This window comes from Protopterus annectens, chromosome 6.part0 (assembly GCF_019279795.1).
Source record: "Protopterus annectens isolate FY-2018-M chromosome 6.part0, PAN1.0, whole genome shotgun sequence".
Taxonomy (NCBI): Eukaryota; Metazoa; Chordata; order Ceratodontiformes; family Protopteridae; genus Protopterus; species Protopterus annectens.
Window position 1 is genome coordinate 1254802227 of NC_056737.1, and position 10463 is coordinate 1254812689.

A 10463-nucleotide genomic window follows, 5' to 3' on the forward strand; every position below is an offset into this window, starting at 1 on the left:
CACACACACACACACACACACACACACACACACACACACACACACACACTATGGCCAATTTAGAGTGCCCAATCCACCTACTACATGTCTTTGGAATGTGAGAGGAAACTGGAGCTCCCAGAAGAAACCCACACGAACACAGGGAGGTCATACAGACTCTTCCAAGAATGCACCCCAGCCAATAATCAAACTGGGGAACCTCTTGTTGTGAGGCAACAATGCTATCCATTGTGCCACTGTCCCACCATCCAGGCAGCCACCAGGAGCTTTCTACAATGCCAGAAGATATACTCCCCCTCACCAGTTGGTAGCTGCAATTCACAGTAGCAGTCCCAGCTATAGCATACACTGCATAGTGGCCACACCTCCCATCACTGTCTAACTGTTAGTGGCATTGTGTCTGTGCACTAGGAAACAACAAGACCTTTCTAGATGTGATTACAAGCAGCAGACCTAGCTTCCACCCCCCACCCCCAGATGTGTGACCCAAGAACTTACTGCTCATCCTCACCCTTCCTACCCAGCTCCTTCAGCAACATAATCACTACGGAACTCTGGTAATTTGGCCTGAAGTCAGGGCTTTATCACTCAATGTCACACGTCAGACATTTCAGCTTTTGAAAGTAATTATACAATACACTGTAGAATAATATCTGATACATGTTTTTAAGATCTTAACAGAGTGAAGAAGGTCATTATTTTTTTCCTTAACTTAATATTATCCATCTTGTTTGGCAATCAGGCACCTGATCAGTCTAGATTTGGCATAGCTATCTTTGAAATGGCTGTATAACATTTTAATTCTTATCTTTATATTAGCCAAAGGGAAGTATAGTTTGAATAATTTGCAGTTAAACACAGTCTTAATAAAGACATTTGCTCAACTAGATTTCCTAAATCTTATTCAGTTTAGTAAAACAATTACTTAAATGAGAAGTAAAACAGGATACTAAAAGGTGACCATTTCTCTGAAACATGCATATGTTGATGAGAGTTAATGAACCAAAATTCACCTGTTTTCTGAGACATTATAGGGTTAAAAGATACACCAGCAAACAATTTTTTAATCTATATGAAAACTTTCAGTAACCAGATGAAAGGAAAAATGTGAGTAAAACTAGGTGGTTAAAGGAAAAGCCAGTGAAAGTTTGTTTTTACCAGGCTGGACTAGGAAAAAAGTAAGATAAAAATAGAATCAATACTTATAATGCTTAAATTTTAACTCTAAACAGTTAAAGGTGGCAAGATGTGAACTAAATTACTGGTAATCATATACTGAATGATTTGTAGAAAGTTAACAAAAAGCTTAGAGTGAGTTTAACAAGTCAAGTATATGTTAGGAGAAGTTTTGTCTATAAGCAGTTTAAGTACTGTACTGTACTGTACTGTACTGAAATCACCAGCTAAGTTAAGACAAGGAAGTTAAAAAATGAGGCCTTTATAATTATCAAAAAAATTACGGGAAAATAATTTGAGAAATGCAATTGAAACGATACATTTGATGTACCGATAAGGAAATATTGTCAGTTATTTGTAATTTAACAAAAGCATCTTGATGGTCCTGAAAAGAATCCAAGAAATCTAATCTTGAATAAAAAATCTGTAGACTTATTGCTGCAGAATTATTGTTGAATGGGTATGAAAAACACAATTTAATTGTATAGAAGATGACTTTTATTATGAATAAACAAATGAGTTTCTTAATAACAATTTGTGAAGAAATTTGTGTTAAATACTTGAACAAATTATTTCTTTTGATGTTGTTGATCTAGCCATTAATAGTTTAGAACAAGCCTTTAAAACATTAGAAAGAATTATAAATTCTGACAAATAGCAACAGTACTTGCAGCTACCCCTCTAATTAAAGAAAAAAGAAAATAATCATAAATAGAAAACTGAATCTTACAGTCAACCAAGGAATATCCACATCCAGGAGATAAGGAACTCCAGAAGAAATATTTCTAAATGTTTAAGGTCTTAGGTTCTGTTTCAACTTCAGCTGGATAATCAAAAATAAAAGTGAGTTCTGGTTCCTTTCCTCCAGCTGCACAGCAAAAACAAATCTGGTCCAAACTGCCATAGTACTGATGAGTTAGACAAGTAAATGCACCAAGAACAGCACTGCTAAATCATATCAGCATTATTAAAAATACTTATTTTAAATTGCTTGTTGGCATATGCAAAATGTTCTCTGTTATGTTGTTTAGTTTCTTGACCAATAAACTGCATCTCTTTTTGCTCTAACAACATTTTGTTAATGAATGAATTTTTAAATGTGTGTCTCATATTTTAAGCTGCTAACATTTCCCACAGAAGATTTCTAATGCTATCAAGAGCTTATGCTAGAAATTTCAAACGACAAATCCTGAGAAAAGGATGTAGATGATTGCCCAGAGAGATCTTTATGGCCTTACCAGCTGTCTGAAAATTTTAATTTTTAATAAAAGTGGCAAGAATTTAGCCAATATAGTTCTGTTTAGACTCTTGGTTTTGAAACACCAGAAAGATGAGCAAAGTAGATCGTGAACTGCTGCTGAAATGATAATACATCTTAAAGAAAGAATATACAGCTAAAACATCAACAAATGAATAGTCCATCCATTGCAGCTGAGCCCAATGTTATCGGATTCTAACAAAACACAGATCATAGTGCACCAACCTGCCCTCGAGATGAACTTTTTTTTTAATGCTTTTTCTGGTGCATTTTGATTCTTGCATTTGAAGAAACAGACATAAAATGTGCTTACCCTTTCCAGACCCAAATTCAAACTAGCCAGAGGTGAGAGAGCCTTCTCAAGAGCAAGGCCTGTACTGTGGAACCAACCATCCGTCAAAGGATATTAATTGCATTGGTGGAGCAGAAGCATTTTAAAAAGCATTAAAAACATACCTATTCAAGGAAGCCAAATGCTTATGCTTTCGTGATAATGGTTAAGGAACAGAACCTCACTAAAATCCCATGCAGTTTAATAACATTGTATATAACTAAACACATTTCTTCCTATATATAGAATTTTGTGACTAATATATAGTATTTCCCTTCTTGTCTGTAATGTTTTGTAGCATGATAATAATGTTTCTATTTTTTTATATGTAATTTTTTATTTTATTATTGTATCTACTGTAAATCTTGAAACACTGTACTTGGGTTGAAGCTGAAAAAGGGTCTATATCAAAATTCCGAAGAGGAAAAACACCAAACGTGAAAACATCGAACCCAAAATATCGACTGGTGAAAATAGCGAAGCCCTGGAACATCGAAATCTTACCTAGGGCAAGATTTCGGTGAGCCGTTCCATGGCTTCGCTATTCCTCCACTGTGGTGCGAGAGTTACAGACCTTAGGGTTAGGGTGCGGGTTAAGGTAAGTGGATAGTTAGCAATGTATGTATGGTGTAGTGTAGGGTTGTGTTTTGTTAACTGTATGTGTGTGTGTGTATTAATTAGTTTGTTTGTGTATAGATTAGTAGGGTATGTGTGCGATAGTTACAGACCTTAGGGTTAGAGTGTGGGTTAAGGTAAGTGGATAGTTAGTAATGTATGTGTGATTTAGTGTGGGGTTGGGTTTTGTTAACTGTATGTTCATAGGTTCATAGGTTCATAGGTTCATACTAGGCTATCTGCCCTAGGGCATTTATAAGCCTAGCCAGAGTGTGTTTGGCTTTCACCACCCATTTTAAATTAATTTTGCTATGCCCTTTTTCGAGGTTAGTATACTGTGCCTCTGTCTAACAGTGACACAGAAGTGATACCCGGGTAAACCTATGATCTCCCATCCACTCATCAAGATTCCTCTTGAAGAGAGTCAATGAGGGACTCTGCCTAACCTGGACTGGGATTTTATTCCAGAGTGAAGGGAGCCTCTGGGTTATGAATCTGTCCCTCCAGCATGTCCTATTTATTTCAGTGCTGAGGTTCTAGTCTCTTGAGCGTAGCTTCGATGGGATTTGGATTTTCTGAGGTGCAGCATGTCCATTAATTCCGGGTTGGACATGGCTTTATACGTCAGGCACAGATCGCCTCTGAGCAGGCGGTATGCCACTGAGTAGAGCTGGAGTTTCTTTAACCGGGCAGCATATGGCATCTGTTTGAGCCCTATGATCCTCTTGGTGAGGTACTTTTGGGGTCTTTCCAGTTACTGCAGGTGTCTGGTAAGGTACATCCCAAAAGGGGCATTGTACTCAGTTATGGGCTTGATGAGGGATGAGTAAAGAGGCACAATGACCTCCCCTGATCTAGATGTGAATCCTTTCATGATTAGGTGGGCTATATAAAATGTTTTTCTAACCACTTTGGCCACGTGGTTGTCAAATGAGAGATTGCTATCAACTTGGGTCCCCAGGTCCCTAATTACTTCTTCTGTACTTAATGGATTACCACCTATGTAGTAATTTGTGGGCACTTTGTTTTTGCCAAAGGGGATGAATATACACTTTTTGGCGTTTAGCTTGAGGCCATGGCTCTGGCACCAGTTGTTTGTTTCTATGAGGCCCTTTTGGAGGATGCTTGTGTCAGCTGGAGAGTCGATTATGGCGCCCAGTTTGCAGTCATCTGCGAACTTAGTCAGCCACAGTCCTTCCGTGTTGGCCTGTACCTCCGAGAAATATATACCGAACAAGAGAGGTCCCAGGACTGAGCCTTGAGGGACGCCACTTGTAACTGGTTTGGAGTCTGACATGGCTCCAGCAATTCTAAACATGTGGGTTTTGTCCTTGAGCCAGTTTGCAACCCATCTAGTGACATAGGGGTTTATATTTAAGCTGGTGAGCTTATCTATAATGCCCAAGTGCGGTATTGTATCGAAGGCTTTTGCGAGGTCCAGGTAGGCTGTGTGGACCACCTTCCCCTCGTCAATGGCCTTGGTGACTGTTTCAAAGAAATCAAACAGGTTTAAGAGGCAGGATCTGCCCTTAACAAAACCGAACTGGGTAGGATCCAGTGTCTGTAGGTCCGCAATATCTTTATTTATGAGGTCCATGATGATCCTTTCCATAGCTTTGCAGACCAAGCTAGTCAGGCTTATGGGGTGATAGTTTCCAGACTCCGTTGAGGCACCACCTTTGTGGAGAGGGACCACTGTTGCTGTACGCCACTCTTTGGGTACATATCCTGTAGTAAGGCTGAGATTGAACAGTAGTTTTATGTTTGGAGTTCATGTAGGACGCAGCCCGGGACACTATCTGGTCCCATTGATGCTGTGTTTTTTGCTTTGGAGAAGGCAGCTCTTACCTGAGCATCTGAGATGTCAGGGGGGCAGCACTCTGCTGGGATAAATATTTGCCCTTTTGGTGGGGAGGGGGGGAGTTTGCGCTGAACCTGTCAGCTAGGATGTTGGCAATGTCTGTGGGTTCGGTGTATTTTTTGTCAGTTTGGACTAATTCTGAGCATATCTAGGAATTCCCACCCAGGTTCCTAACATAACTAAAGAAAGCCTTGTGATTATCCTTAGTGTCCTGTGCAATTTTTCTCTCGAAGCTGGCCTTAGACGATTTTATGAGTGCCCGTAGTTTTTTGCTAATACTTATCAGAGATGCCTTCCCTTTTAGGGATTTTGCTCTGTCATGTAGTAGCTTCCTCCTTCTATTGTATAGTTTGTTTATGGCTGGGGTCCACCAGACAGGACATCTGCCTTTGGAGGCTTGGGTCTTGGTTTTATTTGGGATTGCATGATCCATGCATTCCTGAAGGTGTTCATAGAATGCGTTTATAAAGGATTCTGCGGTCTGGGCCATATTTTCCACAGGCCCGGGGGTTTAGAAGGATTCCACCTCGGTTTTGAGTAGTGTGAAATTTGCTTTAGAGAAGTTTTTCACTGTGGTTTTCAGGGCGGGGGTGGAGTCGGGATGTGAATATCCAGTGAGATTAGTTTATGGTCTGATCTTACCAGTGAGGGATACACTTCTGGTCTGGAGCATAGAGTCCCCATGTTGGTGATGATCAGGTCCAGTATGTTTTCTCCTCTTGTGGGAGTGGTAACAAGTTGTTCCATAGCATTTGAGTTTATAAATTCTAGGAACCTTTGGGCTAGGGTGTTGGAGCTAGAGTAATGCTCCCAGTCTACATTTGGGTGGTTGAAGTCGCCCAATATAATGGGGTTTGGAGAGACCTTCATATTTTCCAGTGTTCTCAGGAAGGCCGAGTGGGGTTCCTGGGTTTGGTAGGGTGGTCTGTAGCAGGCTATAAACTGGAAGGCAGTTTTACCCACTGTTAGTTGCACATGGATAGTCTCTGATGCTTCGTGCTGTGCCACCAACCTGGAGGTGTGGGTATCTTTGACGAATATTGATAGTCCCCCTCCTTTTGTGGTACGGTCCAAGTTTTGGGGCCGAAAAGCATGGTATGAGGTAAAACCTGGTAGTGCTGGGGTGCTCTCGGGAGCCTTGAACCAGGTTTCTGTTACTGCACAGATATCGATGTTTTCCATGCTAAGGAGAGTTTCGAGTGCGTGCATCTTGAGGTTTAGACTTCTGGCACTGAGTAGCATTACTCTTAGTTTCTTATCCCTTGTGATACCTATGGAGGTGGGTTTGTCTTTTGAGCCTTGCCTAAAAAAGGCACTATGGGGGTAGCAAGAGCCTTTGCCAATATCTGAAAGGCCAGGGGTGACAGGTGCAAGCCGTCCTTAGTGAAGCATCGTGGCTTGTCGAGCATGTCATCCCAGGCTGACAGGCATTGGATCCCCTCTGAATGACACCAATACTTAAACCAATTGTTGAAATTGATCATCTTGTCTTCATATTGTGGCATCATTCTTGGTGAGGGTAAGATGCTACTCAAGGTCAGGGTCATACCGGCCTGGGCTACATGGTCAGAGAGCTCCTCTATGTCTCTTTTCATGTAGTCCAGGGAGGTACGTCTCAGGTCATTCACACCAGCATGGACAATGACTGAGTCATATTTGTACTTGCCTTGGAGTGACCTGAGTGCTTGTGTTATGTGGCAGATCCTAGCCCAACAGGCAGCTCACCATGACCTTCTCCTTGTTTAGCCTGGTGAGCGGACGTCAGTGTGCCTGACGATAGAGTCACCTATTACAAGTGTATCAGGTGTGTTGTTTAGCCTTAAGGGCTGTGACTGTTTGGCACACTGGCTTTGTGAGCTATGTGTTGCACCTGTTTTGTTTTGGGGTAGCGGTTGCTTGGGTGTCTGCTTTGGAGGTCTCTGCCGCTTAGGCAGATTTTATTTAGAGCCTCCAGTATGTTTTTGTGTGTTTATGTGTTTGGTTTGCTGTCGTGGTAGGTCTATGTGAGACTGGAATTGTAGTGAGTGTGGTTTCCTTCTCCTCCTGACTGGTTTTGCCAGTACTGAGTTGAGAGAGCTTAGCCTCCAGTATGGCTATATGGTTGCATCTTTCACATGTGTTGGAATTTGTTGGGAGGAGGAGAGGGTTGTCTGTGTACATGAGGCAGTTGTAACATTGCCTCAAGATTCCCAGATTCACCAGCTGGACCGGAGAGGAGATTGACAACTGACCTTTGGACATGCTAGAATAGTATTGGGAATTCCTTTATAATTGAAAAAAGGGCCAATGGGGAATGAGGTACTCAAGGGGAGTTTGTGAGGGTGTAGTGCTTTTAATATTTTAGTGCTGACTTATATAATTGCTTTAGTGAGCAAGTGCCAGGTAACTTAAATGCAATGTGTTACATGTAACTTAAATGCAAAATGACAAACAGTAACTTTCTTTCAAGTGAAACAAGGAAATAAGTACAGTAAGCAATGCAGGTATCACTAGGGATCCACAGAAGCTGAAAAGCCACGTTTTAGGTGGAATTAGCGTTTCAGGGAAATAACAAGCAAACAAACAAGCAGCATACAAATAAAGCTAGATTCAGCAGGCCTGGATCTAGTCTATGCTACAGCAAACAAGGTGTACCAATTTCAGTAAGAAACAGTTCAAATATGCAGGCACTATAAGCCTTTAACCAGAAATTCTCAGCTCAGAAGGGCAGAGTCCAGCCTCTCCTCCCACAAGAGTGCAGACCACGAACCTTCTTAATGTAAAATAACTGGCCTGAAGCCCAAGTGCTGTCTGTGGTTTATGTCTGTGGTGTGATGTCTGCGGTTTATTTATTTTGGTGGGTTTATGTTGTCTGTATGTTTCTTGGAACAGCAAATTTGCTATTCTGAATGTTTGATGTTTTCAATATTCAAAATTCCAAGTTCGAACATATGGTGTTCGACATTCTGGAATTTCGACTATATGATATAGACCCATTGAAAAGGGTCAATTGGCTTGCTTACCTACCCCTTGTCAATAAATTGAAATAAATAGTGCATTTTTGTCAGAGCTGCCAAACATTTATTATATTTACATGTCTGATTTGTATACTGTCACTTTGTCGACATCAGTCAAAGGCATAATACCAGCAGAGAGTGAGCAAAGTTGGAAAGCATTTGAAACATTGTGCCTGCTGCTGAATATTCCAGCCCATAAAAAGCTCGATATTTGGTTTGTGACCTGAATTGTTCATAATTATCTACCTTATTGGAATGATGGCAACTGCAACATGGATCCAGATGATTCTAAATGTAGGCTGGACACATTGTCAGGAACGTATTTCTCAGAAGCTATGGGGAAATGTCAGCAGACAACTTAGATGAAAACTTCTCATAAAAATAGATCTGCTTCTTCTTATTCACTTAGTAATTTGTTAACGGGTAGCAACATTTTATACAAAAATGAGATTCCCTGAGGTAGTCAGAAAATTCAAAACAGATTGCAGGACAGATATATTCTTGACAAACTGGCACTAGAAGCCGTCTTCCAACAGAGATATTGCAGGCTGCTAGAAACATTTGATTAAGTTGTAAGTAAAATCATCATCTCTAACTCAAAATCTAGATACCAAGCTGAGACACTGGCTATCTATGAGATCATAAATGTAAAGTACCCTTTAGAAATTGTTTGACTGCATTTGCAGCTAAATGTGGTTTCATATCTAATCATACAAAGATGGCTGAAAAATGTACTTAAAAGAAAAAGCCAATCTTTTATTGAAGAAATACACCAAAATGATGTAATATTCGAGGGACTGAAAAACATCTACATTAGCAGAGATTGTTGCACTAGCTGGAAAATCTGGTTTATTTAGAGAGATAGGATTTTCTGGTATTTGCTCTGTTGATCTCTCTCAATCACTAGAAAACAAGTGATCGTGATGGAGAAACTGGAGATCCTTTACACAGTGGAAGTGAGAGCTCTGAGTTTTGAGTTTGGGGCAAAGGACTCCTCCTTGTTGGGAAATAGGTCTCCTGTTGAGTAGTGGTGTCAAGGCTCTGATACTAACATCTCAGAAAGAAGAGTGAAGCATGGCTGGCTTGGACAGAATGTGATGGTAAGAATTAGATTTGCTTTCTCTCTTTTTACCTTTAGAAGAATGTTTGGTACCAGGGAAACTAGCACGAAGACATACAGTAGGCCATTGTTCCAGTAAAATGAAAATCCACATGCTGCCTTCTCTACTACATAAGGCAACATGGAACAGAACAGTGGAAGCAGAGTCTGAAAGTGTGAAGCAAACAGATTTGGACAAACCTACTGACAGCTTCCTGCTTACAGTCGCTTCTGTTTGCTTTGCCAATTTACAATCCACATTGCTTGCAGAAATAGGGTTCTTTGGTTAGTCTGAATCCAAATTACTAATGCTAGTCAGCAGAGCTAGTAAGAGTGAGTTTTCTCTGGTGTCTTTATTAAGTACCACATCATTGTAGCACTTACTGTCTGTTACTATTTTTAAATTCATTGTCTGGAAAGATTTCAGAGCCAGGAGAATTATCAATGTTTCTTTTATATTTATGCACTTCTTCCTTCAGGACTGGGTTCAAAACTTCTGCACCTGAAGATCTTGATAATAGGCCTCCAAGCATATTCTGAGTCATCAGTGGTAAACTTCTAGTTGGAAGAAAGAAAGAAAGAAAAAGAAAAAGAAAGAAAGAAAAACCCAGGTTTAGGGCCGGATACTAAAGCCACCAAAAGAACTATCTGATCAAAGGCCACAGAAGAGAAAGAATGAACTTAAGTGGTTGGTCCTTCTGATTACGTACTTTCTTCAGATACCACTGGAAGCCTCTCATGTGAAGAAAACCAAGGAACCAGTATGATTCAGAAGACATTAATTCCATTATCTCCACAATTTATTCTGGCCATTCTTTCATGGATAAGCTGAAAAAGGCTATCACTTGAATCTTGTTCTGACAGAGAGGGATAATCTAGCTCAGTATCTAAAATTGCTCCAATAAACTTTTTCTGAGAGGGATCTAGGTCCAGGCTGTTAAGTTGCATACTATGCTTAGTTGTTTCAACAAACAAGAGTTTCTTCCAGGACAGAGTTCAGTGTCTTCACATATTCTGCTTGAATTAGCTGTCCAGATAAGAATAGAGTTGAACAGCCTTCAGTTACAGGTGTGCCAGTACCAATACATTCTGTATCTTTACAAATCTTTATCTGTTTAAATACTTTT